Source organism: Bufo bufo, chromosome 7 (genome assembly GCF_905171765.1).
Source record: "Bufo bufo chromosome 7, aBufBuf1.1, whole genome shotgun sequence".
NCBI lineage: Eukaryota > Metazoa > Chordata > Amphibia > Anura > Bufonidae > Bufo > Bufo bufo.
In genome coordinates, this window is record NC_053395.1 from 117,811,325 (window position 1) to 117,838,868 (window position 27,544).

Consider the following 27,544-nt stretch of genomic DNA (forward strand, 5'->3'; position numbering starts at 1 on the left):
ACAGACCCAGAACCTCCTATCCTTACCACCCATTTAAGGCCTCTTTCACACGACAGTATTTTGCGTTCAGTATACTGGACGTTTTTTGAGTTCAGTATACGGAACATATACTGAACCATTCATTTCAATGGTTCAGCAAAAAATACTGAAGTGTCTCCGTGTGCATTCCGTTTCAGTATTTCAGTATTTCCGTGCCGTGAAAAGATAGAACATGTCCTATTCTTGTCCGCAAATCACGGTGCTTGGCTCCATTCAAGTCAATGGGTCCACAAAAAAAACTGAACACATACGGAAATGCATCCGTATGTCTTCCGTTTCCGTTCCGTTTTTTGCTGAACCATCTATTGAAAATGTTATGCCCAGCCCAATTTTAGCTATGTAATTACTGTATACTGTATATGCCATACGGAAAAACAGAACGGAAAAACGGAACAAAAACGGAAACACAACGGAAACAAAAAACGGAACAACGGATCCGTTTAAAACGGACCGCAAAACACTGAAAAAGACATACTGTCGTGTGAAAGAGGCCTAAGCAGGGGCATAACTAAGGGCTTATCAGCCCCAAAGTAAAAGTTCAGCTTGGGCCCCCTTGCACAATATCTCCTCAGGTTTGCTAGCTGCAATCTATCCATACCATTTTACCAGCATTGTTGGGTCTCTCAAGCGATCCATTGATGCAGCATTAGTAGCCTATGATTACAATGCAGTTGCACCTTCTTTGATTGGATTTATCCAGTTCTCAAATAGTGATCACAGTATCTAAGCTGTTTTACAGAGGGAGGGCCTTTTCACAAAAGTTCTATGCATGGTGTCAGCCAGTGTGTGAACAGGCAACCTCAATCTACTTGGGTTTTAGGTCCTGTTATGCAACTCACATTCGTTACAGGATCCACTTACATGCCAGTAGAATTATAATCAGGATTATAATTTCCTGTAAATCTCTTCCATACAGACATGCTACAAGAACACTTTAATCCTTGCTGACAAAAGGGTTTTTATCTGCATCTCGATCCACAACTTTCCTTCCTTGACTACATACATACTGCCCTTTCTGCTGCTTTTAGCATTAAAAGGTTAATTATCTCCTTTCTGACAGTGGGGGATATCCAGCATCATAAATCTTCTTCACTTGTCTCCTAGACTCCTGTGTCTCAAATTTACTCTACTTTTGAAGCCAGACATCAAAGGAAATCAGAGAAGAGACCAAACAAATACTTATCATGGTGAGTGGGCTTTTAGGACCCTCTGGGGCTTGTGGGCTGGTCACAACTACAACTTCTGTGACCCCTATAGTTATGTCACTGCTTTTATAGTTAACCAAATAGCGCTGACAGACAGAAATCCAACACCTACAGTAGACAATTACACATAGTGCCTATATACCATAAATACTGAAATACCTTATGCAAATACTGTAAATCGGGCAATATTGTACCCATGTTAATAGTGACATACAGTGCCGCTTTGTATATAATCTCAAGTTAATCCTCCCTTTGTGGCTCCTATCTCTGCTTTGACTTGCAAAGGAGAAACCCCTAATGTGTAAGTTGTGGAAGCCTTTTAAAATTAAAGAATGATATATAGACAAAATAGCCTGGTACTGTGTTAGCCAGAAAAATCGATGTGATGTTAAATACTTTTGAGCTAAGATTACAAAAGCATTAGAGCAATGATATCTTTATTTGCTTGGGCTAGTTTCCCAGTAGTGTTTCAGAGCTCCAGTAGGCTGTTCCAGCAGGTAACAGACTGCTGGAGCTCTCTGGTTGCGGCATTGCCAGACGCCGCCTGCATGCCCGCTGGCCCCATTATCTATAATAAGGACTGGTGCCGGCCACAACCCACCAAAGAGAGAATCGTCTGGACAAATTCTGCTGCATGGGGTGGTTTTCATCTGGCCAGTTTTTACCATATTTGCTGGTCCCCATTATACTTATTGGGGCTGGATAGCAATGCTGTAGCTTCCGGCAATGCCAGAATGCAGAGAGATCAGGCAGACTGTTCGCTGCCTGAACAGATTGCTAGACATACAAGTGCTACCATGAAACTAGCCTAACCTAACCAAAAAAGAAATTCTGTTTGCAAGGTTTCAGAGTACAGAGGCTCCTTCAACAGGTAGCAGACAAATGAATGACTGTGAGAAAGGCACAACTTTTAAGTTGTCTCACTACTATAATACTTTTGTAACTTTAGAGCATACAATTTTAAAACTCTTAACTTAAATTTCTTAACTCATTGTGATATCCCGAAGCAAAAGCCATTGAAAAGCAATTGAAGGTGTTTTCTTAACACAATTAGTTTAGATAACATGTCTCATCAAGCATGTGTGCTTACAGAAAATCTTGCCTTATGGTATTTTAGTCTCACTGAACAAAATTGCTCCATCAGTGACGGGAATTGTCTACACTGATAAAAAGAACTTATTGTGCTTGCAAACTTCCCACAGACTGAATCCTAACCTAGCATGATGGGTTTCTTCTTGTAATTTCACTTTGAGTTCCACTTCTGTCCTGCTAAGGATGACACTTATACAGATCCCCAGGGTATGCTGATATTGAACAACAGTACTTTAAAGGGAACCGGTCATCAACTTTATGCTGACCTCACTGAGGGCAGCATAAAATAGTGACAGAAATGCTGATTTCAGCGGTGTGTCACTCATGAGCTAAAGGTAAGTGGTTGAGGAGAACTAGAGATGTCGCAAACATAAAATTTTCCGTTCGCGCTCGGCGAACGTGAATTTCCGCAAGTGTTCGCGAACGTGCGAACCAGGCGAACCGCCATAGACTTCAATAGACAGGCGAATTTTAAAAGCCACAGGGACTCTTTCTGGCCACAATAGTGATGGAAAAGTTGTTTCAAGGGGACTAACACCTGGACTGTGGCATGCCGGAGGGGGATCCATGGCAAAACTCCCATGGAAAATACGTAGTTGACGCAGAGTGTGGTAACCTGCATTAATCGCATTGCGATTACAACTTAGATCTGAGTTCCTAATGGTTGTATTGCTAGAATTGACGAAAATAGCACTAAATTCTCAATCTTCGTTATATTCTAGCAATACAACCATTAGGAACCCAGCTCTAAGTTGAATTCGAAATGCGATTAATATAACCTGTATTAATCGCATTGCGATTACAACTTAGTCAAATTTGAGACACTGCAGCTTCCGAATGAATCTAAGATGGATGCTGTCCTTGCTTTTTGATAGGAGGTGGGAGGGTCTGGGAGGGAAGGTATGCTGATTGGCTGGAATGTGTCTGCTGACTGTGAGGTACAGGGTCAAAGTTTGCTCAATGATGATGTATAGGGGGCGGACCGAACATCGCATATGTTCGCCCGCCGCGGCGAACGCAAACATGCGATGTTCGCCGGCGAATAGTTCGGGACATCTCTACTGAGAACCAGCATCGCAAACATTGCAGCACAGGCCTTGAGAAGAGTTAAATCTACTTGAGAAGAATCATGGTAATTCATAATCTCCTGCTCTCCCACCCATCGGCTCATGATTGGAAGTTCTCTCCTAGAGAGAAAGGGAGAAAACTAGGTAGAAGCCTGTCAATCATCAGCAGGTGGGCAGGGAGAGCAGGAATTCATGAATAACCAGAACTCTTCTCAGGTGGCCGGGACTCTTTTCCAGGCCCAGTCTGCAATGATTGTGATGTTGGTTCTCGGCAACCATTTACTTTTAACTTTCAAATGACAGACTAATAGGGCATACACATATATCACAGGGCTCCATAGCAAAACTTAGGGGTGCCCTCTGCCCAACGCAGTACACCTGCATCAAACACTCTCAGGCAACATGGAATGCAAAGTGCAACTCCCCAGAATTCTGACAATTTTTTTTCCCATTTAAAGTGTAACTGCCATTTCACTACCAAAAATGAAATTTCTAACATATGTGATGCTGAAGGGAAGATATTCATGAAGCTGCATTTTTCAGCTAATTTTACCTTTCTGATGTCTGTATTCAGCCCTTAGCAACCATATTTCTCTGTGCCTCTATTTCAGCAACTTCCTAAGATGGCCTCTGCTGTTCTTCCTGTGATGATCTTTGCCCTTCCTTGAGGCCATCCTGTATTTCCCTCACTTCCCATAAGCCTTTACTCTCCTCACATGAACTAGCAGAACCAATCAGAATGCAGACAACTTCCCTCAGTACCCAGAGCAGTGTGTATCTGTCACGACTGTGACTGATCCAGACAGGTCTGGGAGGAGAAGGTCGCAGCGACTTGCTACTCGCGATAGCTTGTGAGTTTGCTCCATGGTTCAGGGTAGGTCATCCGGGTTTTGCCTTGTGAACCTTTTTGTCCTGACTGGGAGTTTGTAGGCATCCTTCTCAGGTGAGTCCTGTCTGCCACTCCCAGCTACTATATTAGTTTCAGTTTCACTTGCAGTCATTGCCAGATATAGTCCTTACTTCCAGTTCTATTCTGACCTTTGAAGGAGATCGTTTGATGGTGTTGCTGTGGAGCTCTTGTCCGGCGTGGACTGTCGTGATTGGGATCGCCTTCTCTGCTCGTGACTGGATAAGTCTATCACTGCTATAGTTTGTTTGTTGCTGTCTTCCCCTGCTGTTCTCCTAGACATGAGTGATGGTGACTAGTGCTCCCATCGGCCTTTCCCCACTCTAGGCTTGTTAGGGTGACTGAGGGTTTAGGCATCCTGCTCGCCGCACGGGTTCACACCCCGTCTAGGGTATCAGGGCAGACAGGTGCCAGCTTAGGGTTAGTCAGGAGTGGCCATACTATTCCCATCCGTAGATAAGGGTCCCCCTTCCCCTCCGTCTGGTGCGACACGACTGCTGCTGGGTAGCGGTCGTGACAGTATATCTGGCCTTTTACAGATCTGCAAGTGTTAAATTCAAGTTTAATATATACAGCTTTCATATTCTGTTACCCAAAAACACTTTTTTGTCAATATACAACATCTGGATTAGTGAGTGTGCAATTTAAGCTAGAAATACAGCCATAATTTTCTGGGTTTTTAAAAACACACTATTTTGCCAAAATCCACTATTTTTCTGGCCTTGCAGCATCAGCACGTGTGAAATTCAAGGGTTATATACTGCTGACATATTTAGTTATTAAACAAACATGAGTTTGGGGGAAAAAAGCGTTTTTTTTTGCAGCCATTGCTGCATATGTCATTGTGAGATAAAGCCTTTACATAGTGTGGTTCTATTCACTTATTTGAAATGAACACATTTTGGGCACAATTCTTTAATAGCAGCCTAGTGTGGGTCAGGGCGTGTGAGATACACCCTTTATATACAGGTTTTCTATTCAGTTATTTGAAACACAGCCATTTTGTGCACAATTCTTTAATAGCGGCCTAGTGTTGGTCAGGGCGTGTGAGATACACCCTGTATATACAGGGCTTATATTCTTCTATTAATAAAACACCCTTTTTTGGGAAAAATACAATTTTTTTTAGGCCTTGCGGCATAAAGACGTTTGGAGTTCCAGGGTTATATACGGCTGTCATATTCAGTTATTAAACTAACATCCGTTTGGGCAAAAAAAAAATTGTTGCCAACCTTTGCTGCAGATGTCAATGTGAGATACACCCTTTAAATACAGGGGTTCTATTCAAATATTTGAAATACCTCCATTTTGTGAACAAATCTTTAATTGCGGCCTAGTGTGGGTCAGGGCGTGTGAGATACACCCTGTATATACAGGGCTTATATTCTTCTATTAATAAAACAACCATTTTTGGGCAAAATACACAATTTTTCAGGCCTTGCAACATCAAGACGTTTGAAATTCCCTTTAAATACAGGTGTTCTATTCAGTTATTTGAAATACAGCCATTTTGTGCACAAATCTTTAATTGCGGCCTAGTGTGTGTCACTGCGTGTGAGATACACCCTTTAAATACAGGGCTTCTATTCAGGTATTGGAAATACAGCCATTTTGGGCAAACAAATTTAATTGAGGCCTAGTCTGGTTCAGGGTGTGTGAGATACACTCTGTACATACTGTCGTTCTATTCTACTATTAATTAAACACCCATTTAGGGCAAGATCCTAAATTCGAGAAATATGAGGAGAGGATCATATAAGGGACGTGGCCCAGGTCGTGGTGCTGCTGGTGGAGCTCCTGTTGCAGGAAGAGGACGTGGTCGATCTGTGCCAGCTACACGCACAAGTGAAACCCCTTCCTCAGGTGCGAATAGGCAACAGAACCTGCAGAGGTATTTGGTCGGGCCTAATGCAGCTCTACGAATGGTGAGGCCTGAACAAGTACAGGCGATAGTAGATTGGGTTGCTGACAGTGGCTCCAGTTCCTTCACATTGTCTCCCACCCAGTCTCATGCTGAAAGACCACAGTTGGCACCTGCAGCCGATGTCCATCAGTCTTTCACATCACCCCCTTGCAAATCAGCAAAGCAGTCTGAGCCCCAAGTCATGCAGCAGTCTCTTCTGCTTTTTGATGACTCTGTTCGCAGGGTTTCCCAGGGCCATCCACCTAGCCCTGCCCCAGAAGTAGAAAATATTGAGTGCACCGATGCCCAACCACTTATCTTTCAAGATGAGTACATGGGAGGACCATCACAGCACGTCTCGGATGATGACGAAACACAGGTGCCAACTGCTGGGGCTTTCGAAAGTATGCAGACAGACAAGGAGGGCAGGAGGGGTGAAGACTGGGTGGAAGATGATGTGGAGAACGATAAGGTCCTCGACCCGACATGGAATCAAGGTCATGTGAGTGATCTATGTAGTTCGGAGGAAAAGGCGGTGGTCGCACAGAGCCACCAGCACAGCAGAAAAGGGAGCAGGGTGCAAAAGCGGAGCGGCCATCCTCTAGACAGTACGCTTGCTACTGCCCACCGCAGCAAGGGACCAAGCACACCAAAACCATCTCCAAGGAGTTCCCTGGTGTGGCAGTTCTTCAGACAATGTGCTGACGACAAGACACGAGTGGTTTGCACGCTGTTCAATCAGAATCTGAAGCAAGGCATAAACGTTCTCAACCTGAGCACAACCTGCATGAACAGGCATTTAAGTGCAAAGCACGAGCTGCAGTGGAGTAGACACCTCACAAACCAAGAAAGCACTCCTCCTGCTTCCTCTTCTGCTGCAGTCTCGGCCTCTTCATCCACCTCTGGAGTGACAGTGCCACCTGCCACCCCGCAAACAGAGGATATTCCAGCAACACCATCACCTGGGTCACCAAGCATCTCCACAATGTCAGAGCTGCTGCATAAAGTGCAGGCCGTCTGTGCGTGCTTTCAGCGTTCTCACCCTGCTGCTGCTCGCCTGTCAGCGCTGCAGCGTAACTTCGGCCTTCCCACTCACCGCCTCATATGCGACGTGCCCACAAGGTGGAACTCCACCTTGCACATGCTGGCCAGACTGTGCGAGCAGCAGCAGGCGATAGTAGAGTTTCAGCTGCAGCACACATGGGTGAGTCGCTTGGCGGAACAGCACCACTTCACCACCAATGACTGGGCCTCCATGCGAGACCTGTGTTCCTTGTTGTGCTGTTTCGAGTACTCCACCAACATGGCCAGTGCCGATAACGCCGTTCTCAGTGTAACTATTCCACTTCTATGCCTCCTTGGATGTGGTCTCTCTTTCTCACGCTCCCTCTCCAGCGTGGAACCCTGATTCCCCGCCAACCGTGATCAACATGGTAGGCGCATAAAAGAACATCGAAAGTTGATAGAGCAGATATTAAATTGGATCGTGAACATCACGGGGACGTGCAACATGGTGGGGCAGTCAGTGTGCACACGCCTACACAAACTGACTGACAGGGGTCAGTCCCTGCAACTTCTGGGTCACCAAATTGGGCACATGGCCTGAGCTTGCCCTTTAGGCCTTGGAGGTACTGGCCTGCCCTGCAGCCAGTGTATTGTCTGAACGTGTGTTTAGCATGACTGGAGGGGGTTATCACAGGTTATATTTCCCAATGTTTTGGGGTGTACCCTGATTTAAAAATATAAAAATAAATTTAAAAGCAAAAAGCAGTGTAGACTACCTCCTCCTCCTCTACCACTGCTTCCACCTACACCGCCACATCCACCGCCTCCTTAACCTCCTACTCCATATGGACCTCGTCCTCCTAGATCAAGATTATATATTTTTTATTTTTACGTTTTTTATGTTTTTTAAAGTAATTTCCCTATCCACATTTGTTTGCAGAGCACTTGCCATGCTCTTAACCACATTTTGATGCCATTTGCAGCCCTCTAGCCATTTCCATGACATTTGTACAGCCATTTTAGTGCTCAAAAGTTTAGGTCTCCATTGACTTCAATGGGGTTCGGGTTCGGGTCAAGTTCGGGTCCCGAACTCAAACTTTTTTCTGAAGTTCGGCCGAACCCGTCGAACCCGAACATCCAGGTGTCTGCTCAACTCTAGTACCAGCTAGAAATATGGGACTTAATATTTTAGACAATACCAGAATGACATAAACATGTTCAGTACAGGGGAAGATATCAATGATAGAAATCGGGATGCTCCGAATGAAGCTAAAAGTAAAAGCAGATTTTACACGTGATTATTCCCGACTATTTCAAATAGTGATTTCTCCTCTGTTGCTTGGACTAGAGCTGTCATTCTAGTCTTGTATGAAAGCCTGAACTGTCAGCTTTCAAACAAGACCAGTTGCATATTGCTACCATTGAGAAGATATCACCATCTAAAGCAGCCCTCCCCCTCCACTTTCTGCCTCAGCCCAGCTCCAGGCTGTCAGGGCTGAGCTCCTCCTCCCAGAGCTCATCCGTCTCTTGTTATAATACTGAGAAAACGGACTGCACATGGCAACGCTGTGAGAGGAGAGCTGCTGAATAGGAAAGTAGCATGCATTTGTGGGAGTTATTAGCAGGTAAAACTGAAAATGTAAAATTTTAAATCACAAAGGCACTTATACAGCAGGGTGTACTATACCATTAGGGAATAAAAAATGAAATGACAGTTACACTTTAAGGAGTTGTCTCACCTCGCTGCTACTAAGGAGAGATGAGACTAAGTCCCGACCACCAGGAAGCATAGCACAGAAAGTTATGCTGTTTCCTTAATTCCCGAAACAGCATAGATTGCTGTGCTACACTGTTTCCATAGCTTCTATGCACTGCAATAGGCACTACTGAAAGAGCGAGCAGCAGGTCACTCCATATATTCCCAGTCATATGGTGGTGGGGACTCAGTATCATCTCATATTGGTAACATCAAGGTAAGACAACCCGTTTAAGCTGAAAAAAATGTTAATTAAAAAACTGTAATGAAACATTTTCCTCTGTCTTACCCACTTTATCCTAATTCTATTTCAGTAAAAGTGGAACAGGTACTAAATTAAATAAAAATGGAGCTCATTCTGAACACGATAATTACAAATGCAGTTACACTACATAACTGGCATAAATACAGTGATAAGTCACCCCATATAGCTTTATGTCTTCAGCATCACTTATTATATTACAAAACTGCCTGAAGCTACCACTAGGGTGAGCTCATTGCATAGCAATTTATACAGTTACAATGGACTGCAACAGATGCTGTAAAAATGTCATTGCACTCATTGGCTTCATGAAAGTGATGAATAGAAGGGGTTCAGCAATGGACATCTCCTCCCCACAGGGCACATGTCATTTGCAAGCTCTACCTACATGGAAAGCACACCTCTGATTACTAATAAAAAGTCATCAGATTTTTTTGTAATTCAGTTATAGACAAATACAAACTAAGAAAACTAATAACACACAGTCTTTTATGTCCTTTAACCGAGTACATTGATACCACAACATCTGGAAAGGGTTAAGGTCAGGACTCTGACTTGGTCATTTCAAAACACATCTTTTTCAAAGATTCTTTAGTTGATTTATAGTTGTGCTTTGGGTGTCCTGTGGCATCACCCATCACTCTTCAGCTTGAGGTCATGGACTGCTGACCTTACATTCTAATGTAAAATGTTTTCATACACCTTGGAATTGAAGGTTTATAAGCCTTTCAGACCCTGAAGCATCAAAGTACCATGCTTCACAGATAAGACTTAAGATTAGCTTTTGATGTTGATGTGCAATGTGCAAACATGTCCAGGAATTTCCTGCATGTCAAGCTGGTATTAAGTGTGGAGAACAGTGAGGACCAGTAATTTTTATGATTTTAACCTGTGGAGAGTTATGTATAAAAAAAACTGATACTGTTGGACAAACCCTCGAACTAGACACTCCAATGTGTTAAATGCACGGTGGCAGCAAACATTAACTATACTTTTTCAATGTGTTAATTGCAAATTTTAAATTTGTTGCAGCTTGTGTATTTAATAATGTTAGGCGAGCATGCTCGGCCTAACACTAATTTTACTAATTTTGCTTGAGTCTCCTCCCCGCACGCTTGTGCAGGTAAATATTCCCATTCACTGTAATGCCGTAGCCACGCTGGCTACTGGCATTACAGTGATTGGCTGGCGTCATCGGGTGTTATATACACGTGTTTGGCTCAGTGTTAGTCAGATAGAGCTGTAGAGCAGAAGGGAGAGATAGTGTAGGGAGTAAAATAGGAATATTTTAGCTTTTATACTTTTTATAGACCCAAAAGTCCTTTTAAGGACTATTGTGTGTTGCAGCAATATATATATTTTAGTGCAAGCTGTACTAAATTGCTAAAACTTATTAGAGACCAAAAAATTCCTTTTAAGGACTATAGTTGTATCTGGCAGCAATATATATTTGTAGCGCAACCTGCGCTAAATAGCTTGCAATTGTTTGGCCGCTGCAGACGGCGACATTATCTGCGCTACATCTCCTGTCTAACGTGTGCGCAGCCTAAAAATATCTGACATCCAGTGTACTTTTTTCGTAGACGGTGTCCGCTGTGGACAGTTACCGTACATTACCTGTGCTACATCTCCTGTATAACGTTTGTGCATCCTAAATATCAGTGACATTAATTTAGTGTAATTTTTTATTAGGAGGTGGTGACAGCGACATTACTTGCGCTATACGTCCTGTTTAACATGCACGCATCCTAAATATCAGTGACATTCATTCAGGGTAATTTTTATTAGGCGGTGATGACAGCTATATTACTTGCGCTATACCTGCTGTTTAACGTGTGCGCATCCTGAAAATATCTGTGACATTCGGTGTACTTTATTTGAACATACACTTACAAAACCTGCGCGGCTGTATGTGTGACATACTTGCAAGCATATATACCATTTAAAATGCCAAGGAGAGCAGTAAGGGGCGGGGAAGTGGCAGTTTTGTGATGGTGCATGCAGAGGCAGTGGCCTTGGGCGCGGTGAAACTGTGCCTGCTGCCAGAGCACAAGAAACACACTCATCTACCATACTTCATGTCCCAGTTTGCAGGGTGGCGCAGGACACCACTCTTGAAGTCAGACCAGTGCGACCAGGTGGTCGGTTGTATTGCAGCAGATAATGCTTCCAGTCGGTTAAGCACCACCCTGTCTCAGTAGCCAAGAGTCTGGTCAAAAGAATCCTCACCTTGATACTCCTTCCACCCACCATGGAGAGTCTTGGCAAACAAGTGATCCAACACTCGGATATTCCGAGGAGCTGTTTTCATCGCCATTCCTTAATTTGGACCTCTCGCCAAGCCTGCTTGAAGAGGGACATGAGGAGATCTTGTGCCATGATTCCCACACTCTGGAGCATCCACAGTCAGAAGAAGATAACTCATGTTAGCTCTTGTTGGAATGGAAAATAACCGTACAAGAAAGATGGTTTGCATCTTTCTCTCAAGGAAACGAATATCCTCGGTAAACAGTTCCAAGTATTTGCTAAGGAGCATTTAAACTAGGAAAGGGGGGCAAAAGAGTGATAATCCAGCAGTCCAACTGCCCCCTGGAACAATGCCAGAAGATGCCAGTAGCACAAAGGTTAAGAAATGACAAGCTCAGATTCTTGTCTACAAATGCTCGCAGTTTAGGGAATAAGATCAATGAACTTGAGGCTATAATGACATCTGAGAATATAGATGTAGTGGCTGTTACTGAGACGTGGTTCAAGGGGAGTAATGACTGGGATATATCAATACCAGGGTTCTCTCTATACAGGAAAGACAGAAAAGGCAAGAAGGGGTGGCCCTGTATGTGAAAGATAACATAAAATCTAATTTGATCCAGGTTAGCGAGAACAATTTAGAGTCAGTTTGGGTTACCTTGCAGCTTGATAATCATAAGGTAACTCGTGTAGTTGTGATATATAGACCACCTAGCCAAGTCAAAGAATTAGATGATCTACTAGTTGAGGAAATAGCTAAAATGACATTGAAAGGGGAAGTTATCATTATGGGAGACTTCAATCTTCCAGATGTAAACTGGAAAACCAAAATAGCTAGTTCTGCCAGGAGTACAGATATTCAAAATTCCCTACTGGGATTATCTCTACAGCAAGTAGTTGAGGAGCCAACCCAGAAGGAGGCCATTTTAGATTTAGTATTCACAAATGGGAATTTGGTATATGATATTATTGTAGGGGAAAGCTTGGGATCTAGTGATCACCAGTCAGTGTGGTTTACTATAAGTACAGTGACTGAGTCACACCACACAAAAACAAAAGTTTTAGATTTTAGAAAAACTAACTTTTCTAAAATTAGATTAGTGGTATACAAGTCCCTATCAGATTGGGGTTTCACTGGAGTCCAGGAGAAATGGGACTACTTAAAAGTGGCACTATTGAAGGCAACAGAAAATTGCATTAGACTTATCAGTAAAAGCAAAAAAAGGAAGAGACCACTGTGGTACTCAGCAGAAGTGGCCAAAAACATTAAAAACAAAAAGATAGCATTTAGGAATTATATAAAAAAAAAAAAAAAAGGATGACAGGCAAATTTATAAGATTAGGCAGAGAGAGGCCAAACAAGTTATAAGAGCTTCTAAAACACAGGCAGAAGAGAAATTAGCTCAGTCAGGGAAAAAAGGCGATAAGGCATTCTTCAGATGAAAAAAGGAAACTAAAACAAGGAATTACCAAATTAAAAACAAAAGAAGGAAGGTTTATGGAAGAAGATAAAGAACTAGCTGACTGCCTCAATGCATACTTCTGTTCAGTTTTTACAAAGGAAAATGAAGGAAAATGAAGGAAAATGAAGGAAAAAGACCTCAGTTAGGAAAGAAGACTAATGAATCTTTTGATGCATGTGTCTTTACAAAGTCAGCTGTCTAAAATCAATACAAATAAGTCACAGGGGCCTGATGGGATACACCCAAAGCTATTAAAAGAGCTCAGCGGTGAACTAGCAAAACCATTAACAGATTTATTTAACCAATCACTGGCAACAGGAGTCGTCCCAGAAGATTGGAAATTAGCAAATGTTGTGCCCATTCACAAAAAAGGTAGTAGGGAGGAATCGGGCAACTATAGGCCAGTAAGCCTGACATCAATAGTGGGGAAACTAATGGAAACCATACTTAAAGAGAGGATTGTGGAACATCTAAAATCCCATGGATTGAAAGATGAAAAACAGCATGGGTTTACTTCAGGGAGATCATGTCAAACTAATCTTATTGATTTTTTTGATTGGGTGACTAAAATAATAGATGGAGGAGGTGCAGTAGACATCGCTTATCTAGACTTTAGTAAGGCTTTTAATACTGTCCCACATAGAAGGCTTATCAATAAATTGCAGTCATTGGGCTTGGACTCCCATATTGTTGAATGGATTAGGCAGTGGCTGAGGGACAGGCAACAGAGGGTTGTAGTCAACGGAGTATATTCAGACCAAGGTGGGGTACCTCAGGGATCTGTTCTGGGACCCGTATTGTTCAATATCTTTATCAGCTAAATTGCAGACTGCCTCGATGGTAAGGTGTGTCTTTTTGCGGATGACACAAAGATTTGTAACAGGGTTGATGTTCCTGGAGGGATACACCAAATGGAAAAGAATTTAGGAAAACTAGAGGAATGGTCAAAAATCTGGCAACTAAAATTTAATGTTGATAAGTGCAAGATAATGCACCTGGGGCGTAAAAACCCAAGAGCAGAATATAAAATCAGTGATACAGTCCTAACCTCAGTATCTGAGGAAAGGGATTTAGGGGTCATTATTTCAGAAGACTTAAAGGTAGGCAGAAAATGTCATAGAGCAGCAGGAAATGCTAGCAGAATGCTTGGGTGTATAGGGAGAGGAATTACCAGTAGAAAGAGGGAGGTGCTCATGCCGCTCTACAGAGCACTAGTGAGACCTCATTTGGAGTATTGTGCGCAGTACTGGAGACCATATCTCCAGAAGGATATTGATACTTTGGAGAGAGTTCAGAGAAGAGCTACTAAACTGGTACATGGATTGCAGGATAAAACTTACCAGGAAAGATTAAAGGACCTTAACATGTATAGCTTGGAAGAAAGACGAGACAGAGGGGGTATGATAGAAACTTTTAAATACATAAAGGGAATCAACAAGGTAAAAGAGGAGAGAATATTTAAAAGAAGAAAAATTGCTACAAGAGGACATAGTTTTAAATTAGAGGGGCAAAGGTTTAAAAGTAATATCAGGAAGTATTACTTTACTGAGAGAGTAGTGGATGCCTGGAATAGCCTTCCTGCAGAAGTGGTAGCTGCAAATACAGTGAAGGAGTTTAAGCATGCATGGGATAGGCATAAGGCCATCCTTCATATAAGATAGGGCCAGGGGCTATCCATAGTATTCAGTATATTGGGCAGACTAGATGGGCCAAATGGTTCTTATCTGCCGACACATTCTATGTTTCTATGACGGTGGGGAACGGCAATTAGCGTTTCACGAGGAGGTGGATGATGATGATGAGACACAGTTGCCAATAAATCAACCGCAATTAGTGTGTCAAGAGGTTTATGATGAGGATAATACACAGTTGTCAATAACTGAGGTTGTTGTTAGTTCAACAAGTCAGGAGGATGATCAGAGTGAGGAAGTGGAAGAGGAGGTGCTGGACGATGAACTCACTGACGCAACCTGGGAAGGTGACAAGCCAAGCGAAGACAGCAGTACAGAGAAGGAGGGATCCGGAGCACCGTAACAGGCTAAAAGAGGCAGTGGGGTGGCAAAAGGGAAAAGGCGGGCCACACCAAACAGGACTGCAACTGTTCCCCGAAGCACCCCCTTGCGGCAATCTCCCTTGCCAAGGGGTAGGTGTTCCGCAGTCTGGCAATGTTTTGAGGAAAGTGATGACGATAAAAGAATTGTCATTTGCAACTGTGCCTTACCAAAATGAGCAGGGGTGTGAAAACTAGCAACCTCACCACCACCAGTATGATCCGCCACATGGCATCAAAGCACCCTAATAGGTGGGCCTGGGTCCACAACCAGTGTCTGCGGGTCATACCACTGCCTCCTCTTGTTACGTGCTGGCCAATCCCCTGTCCAAGATGCAGGCCCGGATGCCTTCCGCCATGCACTTGGACCTTCGCAAACACCATCAGCTAGCACATCCACTTCTGTGTCCAGGCGCAGCGTACAGATGTCTATACCCCAGGCCTTTGAACGAAAGCACAAATACCCAGCCACCCACCCACAGACCATAACACTAAATGCTCACCTTTCCAAATTGCTGGCCCTGGAAATGATGCCATTTAGGCTTGTGGATACTGAGGCTTCCCGCAGCCTGATAGCGATGGCTGTCTCGCGGTACTCTGTCCCCAGCCGCCAATATTTTTCACGGTGTGCAGTCCCAGCCTTGCACCAGCATGTGTCCCGTAACATCACCCGTGCCCTGACCAACGCAGTTATTGATAAGGACCACTTAACGACTGACACATGGACAAGTGCTTTTGGCCAGGGACGCTACATTTCGCTGATGGCACACTGGGTGAACGTTGGAGGCCTGGAGCGAGTCGTACCCTGGGATTGCACAGGTGCTACCGATGCCAAGGATTGCGGGCCCTACTTCCATCAGGGTTTCCGCCACCACTTACGTTAGTGGCTGCAACCCCCACTTCTCCTCCTCTGCCTCCTCATCCACTTCCACCTCTGAATTATCCTCTTTCACCCCCTAGTCAGACATCAGTCAGTAGCTGGAAGCAGTGTAACACTACAGTGGGGAAGCGGCAACAGGCCGAGCTTAAAATAATCTGCTTAGGTGACAAACAGCACACTGCCGCAGAGCTGTGGCAGGGGATAAGGGACCAGACTGAGCTGTGGCTCTCACCACTCAACCTAGAACCAGGCTTGGTTGTGTCTGATAATGGCCGTAACTTGGTGGCGGCTTTGGAGCTTGGCAAGCTCACACACATACCATGCCTAGCCCACGTGTTCATCCTAGTGGTTCAGCGGTTTCTCAAAACCTATCCCAATTTGCCTGAGAAAATGGTGCAATAGCAGAAGATCCTTGTAGAAAAATTGCTCCAAAAATTTACAGCTGACAAAGCTGGCTACAGAGTACGTAGTTCCTTGGGGAGACGAGGGGAATACACAGCAGTTCCAACAGAGGCAGGGCAACACTCTCCAAGGCCTGGGACAGTTTTATGAAACCCCACCATACCCCCAACCTGATGCGTGACCTAGTGTCACAAGGAGGGAAAAATTTTGGAAGATGGTGAAGGAGTACATACCAGTTTCAGCATCCTCAGTGATCCCTATGTGCCTTACAACTATTGGTTGTCCAAGCTGGACACGTGGCACGAGATGGTGGCCTGCCCTGCCACCAGCATTTTGTCAGAACATGTATTTAGTGCTGCTGGGGGCATAATAACTGATAAGCGCATCCGCCTGTCAACTGAAAATGTTGTCCGGTTCACTCTTATAAAAATGAACAAGGCCTGGATTGCCCCTGACTTCTCTACTCCTCCTGTTTTAGAGGGTCAGCTCAGCAGCAGGCCCTCACCCATAATGTTTTAGAGGGTCACCAGCAGGCCCTCGCCCATAATGTTTTAGAGGGTCAACAGCAGGTCCTCGCCCCTAATATTTTAGATGGTCAGATCAGCAGCAGTCACTCGCCCCTAATGTTTTAAAGGGTCAGCTCAGCAGCAGGCCCTCGTCCCTAATGTTTTAGAAGGTCAGATCAGCAGCAGGCACTCGCCCCTAATGTTTTAGAAGGTCAGATCAGCAGCAGGCACTCGCCCCTATTGTTTTAGAGGGTCAGCTCAGCAGCAGGTCCTCACCCATAATGTTGAAGAGGGTCACCAGCAGGCCCTCGCCCATAATGTTTTTGAGAGTCGCCAGCAGGCCCTCACCCATAATGTTTAAGAGGGTCACCAGCAGGCCCTCGCCCCTAATGTTTTAGATGGGGAGATCAGCAGCAGGCCCTTGCCCCTAATGTTTTATATGGTCAGATCAGCAGCAGGCACTCGCCCCTAATGTTTTAGATGGTCAGCTCAGCAGCAGACCCTCTCCCCTAATGTTTTAGATGGTCAGCTCAGCAGCAGACCCTCTCCCCTAATGTTTTAGAAGGTCAGATCAGCAGCAGGCACTAGCCCCTATTGTTTTAGAGGGTCAGCTCAGCAGCAGGCACTCGCCTCTAATGTTTTAGAGGGTCAGCTCAGCAGCAGGCCCTCACCCATAATGTTTTAGAAGGTCACCAGCATAATGTTTTTGAGGGGGGTCACCAGCAGGCCCTCAACCATAATGTTGAAGAGGGTCACCAGCAGGCCCTCGCCCATAATGTTTTTGAGAGTCACCAGCAGGCCCTCACCCCTAATGTTTCAGATGGTGAGATCAGCAGCAGGCCCTCGCCCCTAATGTTTTATATTGTCAGATCAGCAGCAGGCACTCGCCCCTAATGTTTTAGAGGGTCAGATCAGCAGCAGGCCCTCACCCCTAATGTTTTAGATGGTCAGCTCAGCAACAGACCCTCACCCCTAATGTTTTAGATGGTCAGATCAGCAGCAGACCCTCGCCCCTTATGTTTTAGATGGTCAGATCAGCAGTAGGCACTCGCCCCTAATGTTTTAGAGGGTCAGCTCAGCAGCAGGCCCTCACCCCTAATTTTTTAGATGGTCTGATCAGCAGCAGACCCTCTCCCCTAATGTTTTAGATGGTCAGCTCAGCAGCAGACCCTCTCCTCTAATGTTTTAGAAGGTCAGATCAGCAGCAGGCACTCGCCTCTATTGTTTTAGAGGGTCACCAGCAGGCCCTCACCCCTAATGTTTTAGAGGGTCACCAGCAGGCCCTCGCCCATAATGTTTTTGAGAGTCACCAGCAGGCCCTCGCCCCTAATGTTTCAGATGGTGAGATCAGCAGCAGGCCCTCACCCCTAAAGTTTTATATGGTCAGATCAGCAGCAGGCACTCGCCCCTAATGTTTTAGAGGGTCAGCTCAGCAGCAGGTTGTCACGGACGGTGTACAGGAAACAAGACAATAATATAAACACTGACTCACTGGATCCACAACTAAGGAACAAAAGGGGAGACCCCTGCAAGAGACCTGCCGCTCTCCCTTATTGCTCAGCCTATGCGACCACCCCAAAGGTGGATGGGCGCATATCCACGTACCTCGACTATCTTACACCTGAAGACCCTACAATAGTGAGGGGACACGACCACCGGCTCCCTACACAGACACGGAGGGAGTCAGGGTCACCTGGATCCAGAAAACAGAAAATCATAAATACATAAACAGAACTTATCTTGCAGACGACTGGGGACTGTGGACTGGGAACAAGGAACAGCATGCACACACACTCCAGGAAGTTGTATAGGCCGCACACTACTGCATTCTGGGGAGGAACTTAAAGGGCAGTAATCAGTCCAACAGCCAGACAGCTGAGATAGACTAACGAGATGAGAAACTAAACCAAAACAAAGAAATTCAAGGAGGAGGATCTGAAAGGCTCCTGTCAGAGCTTCTCAACTGTCTGGCTGTGACAGTACCCCTCCCTATACGAGTGGACTCCGGACACTCAGAGCCCACCTTCTCAGGATGGGACCTATGAAAAGCCCTGATGAGACGAGAGGCCTTAATGTCCGTCACTGGGACCCACATCCTCTCCTCAGGACCATAACCCTCCCAATAAACGAGGTACTGGAGGGAACCGCGGACAAGACGAGAATCCACAATCCTAGAGACCTGAAATTCAAGATTTTCAACAACCACAATCGGAGGAGGAGGCAATGGCGAGGGCACAATAGGTTTAACATAAGGTTTCAATAAGGACTTATGAAAAACATTATGGATCTTCCAAGTCTGAGGAAGATCAAGACGGTAGGCAACAGGATTGATGACAGACAAGATCTTGTAAGGCCCAATAAACCTAGGACCCAACTTCCAGGAGGGAACCTTCAATCTGATATTCTTGGTAGACAACCACACCAGATCACCAACATTCAGGTCCGGACCAGGCACACGTCTCTTATCTGCCACACGCTTATATCTCTCACTCATGCTCTTTAGATTATCCTGAATCTTTTGCCAAATAGATGACAAAGACGAGGAGAATCTGTCCTCATCAGGTAAACCACAAGACCCCTCTCCCGAGAAAGTCCCAAACTGCGGATGAAACCCATATGCACCAAAAAATGGTGACTTATCAGAGGACTCCTGACGACGGTTATTTAAAGCAAACTCAGCAAGGGACAAAAAAGAACACCAATCCTCCTGATTCTCCGCCACGAAACAGAGCAGATATGTCTCCAGATTCTGATTGACGCGCTCTGTCTGGCCATTCGACTGCGGGTGGAAAGCAGAAGAGAATGACAACCGAACCCCCAAGCGAGAACAGAAAGCCTTCCAGAATCTGGAAACAAACTGCGTGCCCCTATCAGAGACTATGTCTGAAGGAATACCATGCAATTTGACAATGTGGTCAATAAATGCCTGCGCCAGCGTCTTAGCATTGGGCAAACCAGGAAAAGGGATGAAATGCACCATTTTGCTAAAACGGTCCACCACCACCAGAATCACAGTCCTCCCCGAGGAACGAGGCAAGTCCGTTATGAAGTCCATGGACAGATGTGTCCAAGGACGGGAAGGAATGGGTAAGGGAAAGAGAGGACCTGATGGCCGTGAATGAGGGACTTTGGCACGAGCGCAAGTCTCGCAAGCTGCCACAAAACCCTCAACCGACTTACGAAGCGCAGGCCACCAGAATCTCCGAGCGATGAGATCCAGTGTGGCTCTTGCCCCCGGGTGCCCAGCAAGGACCGTATCGTGGTGTTCCTTAAAAATCTTGTGTCTCAAAGCGAGAGGCACAAACAACCTCCCAGGAGGACAAAGATCAGGAGCCTCTGACTGGGCTGCCTGCACCTCTGCCTCCAATTCAGGAAAAAGAGCAGAGACCACCACACCTTCAGCCAAAATGGGACCCGGGTCTTCAAAATTCCCACCTCCCGGAAAACAACGTGACAGGGCATCTGCCTTCACATTCTTAACCCCAGGGCGGAACGTGACAACAAAATTAAACCTTGAAAAGAACAAAGACCATCTGGCCTGTCTCGGGTTCAGACGCTTGGCTGACTCCAAGTAGGCCAGATTTTTATGGTCAGTAAACACAGTAATAGGGTGTCTGGCTCCCTCTAGCCAATGGCGCCATTCTTCAAAAGCCAACTTGATGGCCAACAATTCCCTATCTCCCACATCATAATTTCTCTCTGCGGAGGAGAGTTTCTTTGAGAAAAAGGCACACGGTTGCCATTTGGCAGGAGAGGAACCCTGAGACAAGACCGCACCCACCCCTACCTCAGAAGCATCAACCTCAACTATAAAGGGTAACGAAATATCAGGTTGTACCAGGATGGGAGCGGAAGCAAAACTCTCCTCGATATTAGAAAAGGCCTTACGCGCCTCTACCGACCAGGAAGAAAAATCTACCCCCTTTCTGGTCATATCAGTGAGTGGTTTAACAACAGAGGAATAATTCAAAATTAATTTCCTGTAATAATTGGCAAAGCCCAAAAAACGCATCAGCGCCTTCTGATTCTCAGGAAGCTCCCACTCAAGCACAGCGCGGACCTTCTCGGGGTCCATGCGAAAACCAGAAGCGGAGAGAAGAAACCCCAGAAATTGAATTTCTGGAACTGCAAACACACATTTTTCCAGTTTCGCGTATAATTTATTCTCCCGCAGGATGAGCAAGACCTGACGTAAGTGTTCCTTATGAGTCTTGAAATCAGGAGAAAAAATCAAAATGTCATCCAAATACACTAATACAAATTTTCCCATTAAATGATAAAAAATGCTGTTGACGAAATGCTGAAAAACGGCTGGGGCATTCATCAAACCAAAAGGCATAACCAAATTCTCAAAATGGCCCTCAGGGGTATTGAAAGCCGTCTTCCATTCGTCTCCTTCTCTGACCCTGACCAGGTTGTATGCCCCTCTTAGGTCTAATTTGGAAAAGACTTTAGCCCCAACAACCTGGTTAAACAGGTCCGGGATCAGAGGAAGCGGATAAGGGTCACCAATAGTGATACTGTTCAGCTCCCTGAAATCCAGACAAGGTCTTAAAGAACCATCTTTTTTCTTAACAAAGAAAAAACCAGCGGCAACAGGTGACTTCGAGGGTCGTATGTGTCCTTTTCTCAGACTCTCAGAGATATAAGCACGCATAGCGACCCTCTCAGGTTGGGAAAGATTGTATAAACGAGATTTAGGCAGCTTGGCGCCTGGGATGAGATTAATAGGGCAATCGTACTCCCTGTGCGGGGGCAAATCCTGAACTCCACTCTCAGAGAAGACATCCGAAAATTCAGAGAGGAAAGGTGGTACAGTCTTAGTAGAAACCTCAGAAACAGATGTCATGAGGCAATTCTCTCTGCAAAAGTCACTCCAACCATTTATTTGCCTCGCTTGCCAATCAATGGTGGGGTTATGTTTAGTGAGCCAGGGTAGCCCCAACACTAGAGGAGTAGGCAAATCGCTAAGGACGAAACATGACACATCCTCAACATGAGCATCACTGACAATTAAACGGATATTGTGAACTATGCCCTTTAATGATTTCTGAGAAAGTGGAGCGGAATCAATAGCAAAAACAGGAATATCCTTTCCCAAAGTGCATACCTGGAAACCATGAGTTATTGCAAATTGATTATCAATGAGATTGACAGCTGCTCCACTATCCACAAAAATCTCACCAAAAATGCTTTTGCTCTCTAGCGCCACCCTAGCAAGCCGGACAAAACGGGAACTACAAGCAAACGAAAAACCTTCAATTTCCGCCTCAACCCTGCCAATAGTAACAGACGGAACATTTTTAAAAGATTTTTTCCTTTTTGTCTCTTTATTACTCCCAGAAAACTTCCTGAATCTCCTAGAGGGACAAACATTTGCCAAATGATTTATACCTCCACAACAAAAACAAACCCTCCCATGCGGGCTGAATCTTCTATTGTCAGAGGCAATCAACCCCAGCTGCATGGACTCCTGCTCAGAAGGGGCTGACAGCGACTGAGACCCCTGTGCACAGAATGAGACCGCTGCACTGTCCCGGGACTGAGTATGACAGGAAGGAGAGATCTTTCCTCTCTCTCTAAGACGCCTGTCAATACGAACGGCCTGAGACATAGCAGAATCCAAGGAGGTAGGTCTCTCATGAAAGGCAAATGCATCTTTCAATCTCTCTGAAAGACCATGGCAAAATTGACTTCGGAGTGCAGCATCATTCCAACCAGTATCAGCTGCCCATCTCTGAAATTCTGAGCAGTATATCTCTGCGGATTGTTTACCCTGGCATAACAGACGTAGTCTAGACTCAGCCAGAGCAATACGATCCGGATCATCATCCACTGAACGGAGGGGCCGTGCCCCCTCCGGCAGCGAAAAGGCCCAGGATTGAGCTTTACCCCTGAGCAGCGATATAATGATCCCCTCCCTCCGTTTTTCATCACCAGAGGAATGGGGAAGAAGGCGAAAATGGAGTTTGCAAGCCTCTCTAAAACGCACAAAATACTCACTACCCCCGGAGAACGTATCCGGGAGCGAGATCTTAGGCTCAGAACAAACTCCATGAACGCAAGCTGAACCGGTCACTTGAAACTGAGAAAAAGTCTTACGGAGATCAGCTACCTCCAATGAAAGACCCTGGAAGCGCTCAGCCAAAAGTGAAACCGGATCCATGCTTGAGACGGTTTTGGCGGCTTATAATGTCACGGACGGTGTACAGGAAACAAGACAATAATATAAACACTGACTCACTGGATCCACAACTAAGGAACAAAAGGGGAGACCCCTGCAAGAGACCTGCCGCTCTCCCTTATTGCTCAGCCTATGCGACCACCCCAAAGGTGGATGGGCGCATATCCACGTACCTCGACTATCTTACACCTGAAGACCCTACAATAGTGAGGGGACACGACCACCGGCTCCCTACACAGACACGGAGGGAGTCAGGGTCACCTGGATCCAGAAAACAGAAAATCATAAATACATAAACAGAACTTATCTTGCAGACGACTGGGGACTGTGGGCTGGGAACAAGGAACAGCATGCACACACACTCCAGGAAGTTGTATAGGCCACACACTACTGCATTCTGGGGAGGAACTTAAAGGGCAGTAATCAGTCCAACAGCATGACAGCTGAGATAGACTAACGAGATGAGAAACTAAACCAAAACAAAGAAATTCAAGGAGGAGGATCTGAAAGGCTCCTGTCAGAGCTTCTCAACTGTCTGGCTGTGACACAGGCCCTCTCCCCTAATGTTTTAGAAGGTCAGATCAGCAGCAGGTACTCGCCCCTAATGTTTTAGATGGTCAGCTCAGTAGCAGACCCTCTCCCCTAATGTTTTAGAAGGTCAGATCAGCAGCAGGCACTCGCCCCTATTGTTTTAGAGGGTCAGCTCAGCAGCAGGCACTCACCCCTAATGTTTTAGAGGGTCACCAGCAGGCCTTCACCCATAATGTTGAAGAGGGTCACCAGCAGGCCCTCGCCCATAATGTTTTTGAGAGTCACCAGCAGGCCCTCGCCCCTAATGTTTCAGATGGTGAGATCAGCAGCAGGCCCTCGCCCCTAAAGTTTTATATGGTCAGATCAGCAGCAGGCACTCGCCCCTAATGTTTTAGAGGGTCAGCTCAGCAGCAGGCCCTCTCCCCTAATGTTTTAGAAGGTCAGATCAGCAGCAGGTACTCGCCCCTAATGTTTTAGATGGTCAACTCAGCAGCAGACCCTCTCCCCTAATGTTTTAGAAGGTCAGATCAGCAGCAGGCACTCGCCTCTATTGTTTTAGAGGGTCAGCTCAGCAGCAGGCACTCACCCCTATTGTTTTAGAGGGTCAGCTCAGCAGCAGGTCCTCACCCATAATGTTGAAGAGGGTCACCAGCAGGACCTCGCCCATAATGTTTTTGAGAGTCGCCAGCAGGCCCTCACCCATAATGTTTAAGAGGGTCACCAGCAGGCTCTCGCCCCTAATGTTTTAGATGGGGAGATCAGCAGCAGGCCCTTGCCCCTAATATTTTATATGGTCAGATCAGCAGCAGGCACTCGCCCCTAATGTTTTAGATGGTCAGCTCAGCAGCAGACCCTCTCCCCTAATGTTTTAGATGGTCAGCTCAGCAGCAGACCCTCTCCCCTAATGTTTTAGAAGGTCAGATCAGCAGCAGGCACTCGCCCCTATTGTTTTAGAGGGTCAGCTCAGCAGCAGGCACTCGCCTCTAATGTTTTAGAGGGTCAGCTCAGCAGCAGGCCCTCACCCATAATGTTTTAGAAGGTCACCAGCATAATGTTTTTAAGGGGGGTCACCAGCAGGCCCTCAACCATAATGTTGAAGAGGGTCACCAGCAGGCCCTCGCCCATAATGTTTTTGAGAGTCACCAGCAGGCCCTCACCCCTAATGTTTCAGATGGTGAGATCAGCAGCAGGCCCTCGCCCCTAATGTTTTATATTGTCAGATCAGCAGCAGGCACTCGCCCCTAATGTTTTAGAGGGTCAGATCAGCAGCAGGCCCTCACCCCTAATGTTTTAGATGGTCAGCTCAGCAACAGACCCTCACCCCTAATGTTTTAGATGGTCAGATCAGCAGCAGACCCTCGCCTCTTATGTTTTAGATGGTCAGATCAGCAGTAGGCACTCGCCCCTAATGTTTTAGAGGGTCAGCTCAGCAGCAGGCCCTCACCCCTAATTTTTTAGATGGTCTGATCAGCAGCAGACCCTCTCCCCTAATGTTTTAGATGGTCAGCTCAGCAGCAGACCCTCTCCCCTAATGTTTTAGAAGGTCAGATCAGCGGCAGGCACTCGCCTCTATTGTTTTAGAGGGTCAGCTCAGCAGCAGGCACTCACCCCTAATGTTTTAGAGGGTCACCAGCAGGCCCTCACCCATAATGTTGAAGAGGGTCACCAGCAGGCCCTCGCCCATAATGTTTTTGAGAGTCACCAGCAGGCCCTCGCCCCTAATGTTTCAGATGGTGAGATCAGCAGCAGGCCCTCGCCCCTAAAGTTTTATATGGTCAGATCAGCAGCAGGCACTCGCCCCTAATGTTTTAGAGGGTCAGCTCAGCAGCAGGCCCTCTCCCCTAATGTTTTAGAAGGTCAGATCAGCAGCAGGTACTCGCCCCTAATGTTTTAGATGGTCAGCTCAGCAGCAGACCCTCTCCCCTAATGTTTTAAAAGGTCAGATCAGCAGCAGGCCCTCGCCCATAATGTTTTTGAGAGTCACCAGCAGGCCCTCGCCCCTAATGTTTCAGATGGTGAGATCAGGAGCAGGCCCTCGCCCCTAAAGTTTTATATGGTCAGATCAGCAGCAGGCACTCGCCCCTAATGTTTTAGAGGGTCAGCTCAGCAGCAGGCCCTCTCCCCTAATGTTTTAGAAGGTCAGATCAGCAGCAGGCACTCACCCCTAATGTTTTAGAGGGTCAACAGCAGGCCCTCACCCATAATGTTGAAGAGGGTCACCAGCAGGCCCTCGCCCATAATGTTTTTGAGAGTCACCAGCAGGCCCTCGCCCCTAATGTTTCAGATGGTGAGATCAGCAGCAGGCCCTCGCCCCTAAAGTTTTATATGGTCAGATCAGCAGCAGGCACTCGCCCCTAATGTTTTAGAGGGTCAGCTCAGCAGCAGGCCCTCTCCCCTAATGTTTTAGAAGGTCAGATCAGCAGCAGGTACTCGCCCCTAATGTTTTAGAGGGTCAGCTCAGCAGCAGGCCCGAGGTGTGCTACTCAAGCACCCGAGCACTTTGGTGCTCGACCAACACTAGTATTGAACATTTTAAGTACCGGTATATTTAAAAAAAATTCTAGATCTGTACTATAAATACAATGTATCATGTTTGACACTGTGAAACAGTCTCCATTTACAGAACATTACATTTAATCGCTCCAAACATATAATTTAATCAGTTGGTTATTTTGTCAGTATTTGAGACGTTCTTTGGGTTCGAAAGCTATCTTCATATAGCTGCCAATATTTATCCATGTCTTTTGTTTGCAATAATTAATACTGCCAATAAAAACACAAAGTTTTGCTAAAGCAGCAGAAATAAAGCTCAGGCAAAATCTTTGCCAAGTATAAGCCCACATAAAAAAAAAAAAAACATAATTTAGGTTTACAGCTTGTTTAGTGCTGTAAAAGAGTGTATAAAGTCTTCAGTAATACAGGGTGATCCTGGGCTCTTTATAATCATCTAGATCTTGAGTCCTTGTTGACTGCAGACAGGGCCCATGGCAAAACAAGTACTGTTTTTATTCAACTAATTGATGAGTCTGAGAGCCCATGGTTACTTACCCACCTTTCGACATGTAAACCGCAGACCTCTACTGTATGGAGCTATAATAGGAACTGCATGACACTATTTGTATGAGCACTGTATGGCACTATTTATTTGGGTACTGCAGGTATGTTCTAAATGGAAACTGAGTTCTGTGTACATTACACTGCGTGCAGAATTATTAGGCAAATTAGTATTTTGACCACATCATCCTCTTTATGCATGTTGTCTTACTCCAAGCTGTATAGGCTCGAAAGCCTACTACCAATTAAGCATATTAGGTGATGTGCATCTCTGTAATGAGAAGGGGTGTGGTCTAATGACATCAACACCCTATATTAGGTGTGCATAATTATTAGGCAACTTCCTTTCCTTTGGCAAAATGGGTCAAAAGAAGGACTTGACAGGCTCAGAAAAGTCAAAAATAGTGAGATATCTTGCAGAGGGATGCAGCACTCTTAAAATTGCAAAGCTTCTGAAGCGTGATCATCGAACAATCAAGCGTTTCATTCAAAATAGTCAACAGGGTCGCAAGAAGCGTGTGGAAAAGCCAAGGCGCAAAATAACTGCCCATGAACTGAGAAAAGTCAAGCGTGCAGCTGCCAAGATGCCACTTGCCACCAGTTTGGCCATATTTCAGAGCTGCAACATCACTGGAGTGCCCAAAAGCACAAGGTGTGCAATACTCAGAGACATGGCCAAGGTAAGAAAGGCTGAAAGACGACCACCACTGAACAAGACACACAAGCTGAAACGTCAAGACTGGGCCAAGAAATATCTCAAGACTGATTTTTCTAAGGTTTTATGGACTGATGAAATGAGAGTGAGTCTTGATGGGCCACATGGATGGGCCCGTGGCTGGATTGGTAAAGGGCAGAGAGCTCCAGTCCGACTCAGACGCCAGCAAGGTGGAGGTGGAGTACTGGTTTGGGCTGATATCATCAAAGATGAGCTTGTGGGGCCTTTTCGGGTTGAGGATGGAGTCAAGCTCAACTCCCAGTCCTACTGCCAGTT

General features: G+C 45.6%; 1 protein-coding gene across 3 annotated transcripts in view; it reads right to left on the minus strand.

Moving 5' to 3' along the window:
- Positions 1-27,544, minus strand: part of GULP1 (GULP PTB domain containing engulfment adaptor 1) — a 729,290-nt gene that overhangs the window by 468,290 nt on the left and 233,456 nt on the right. The gene's annotated exons all lie outside the window — the stretch shown is intronic.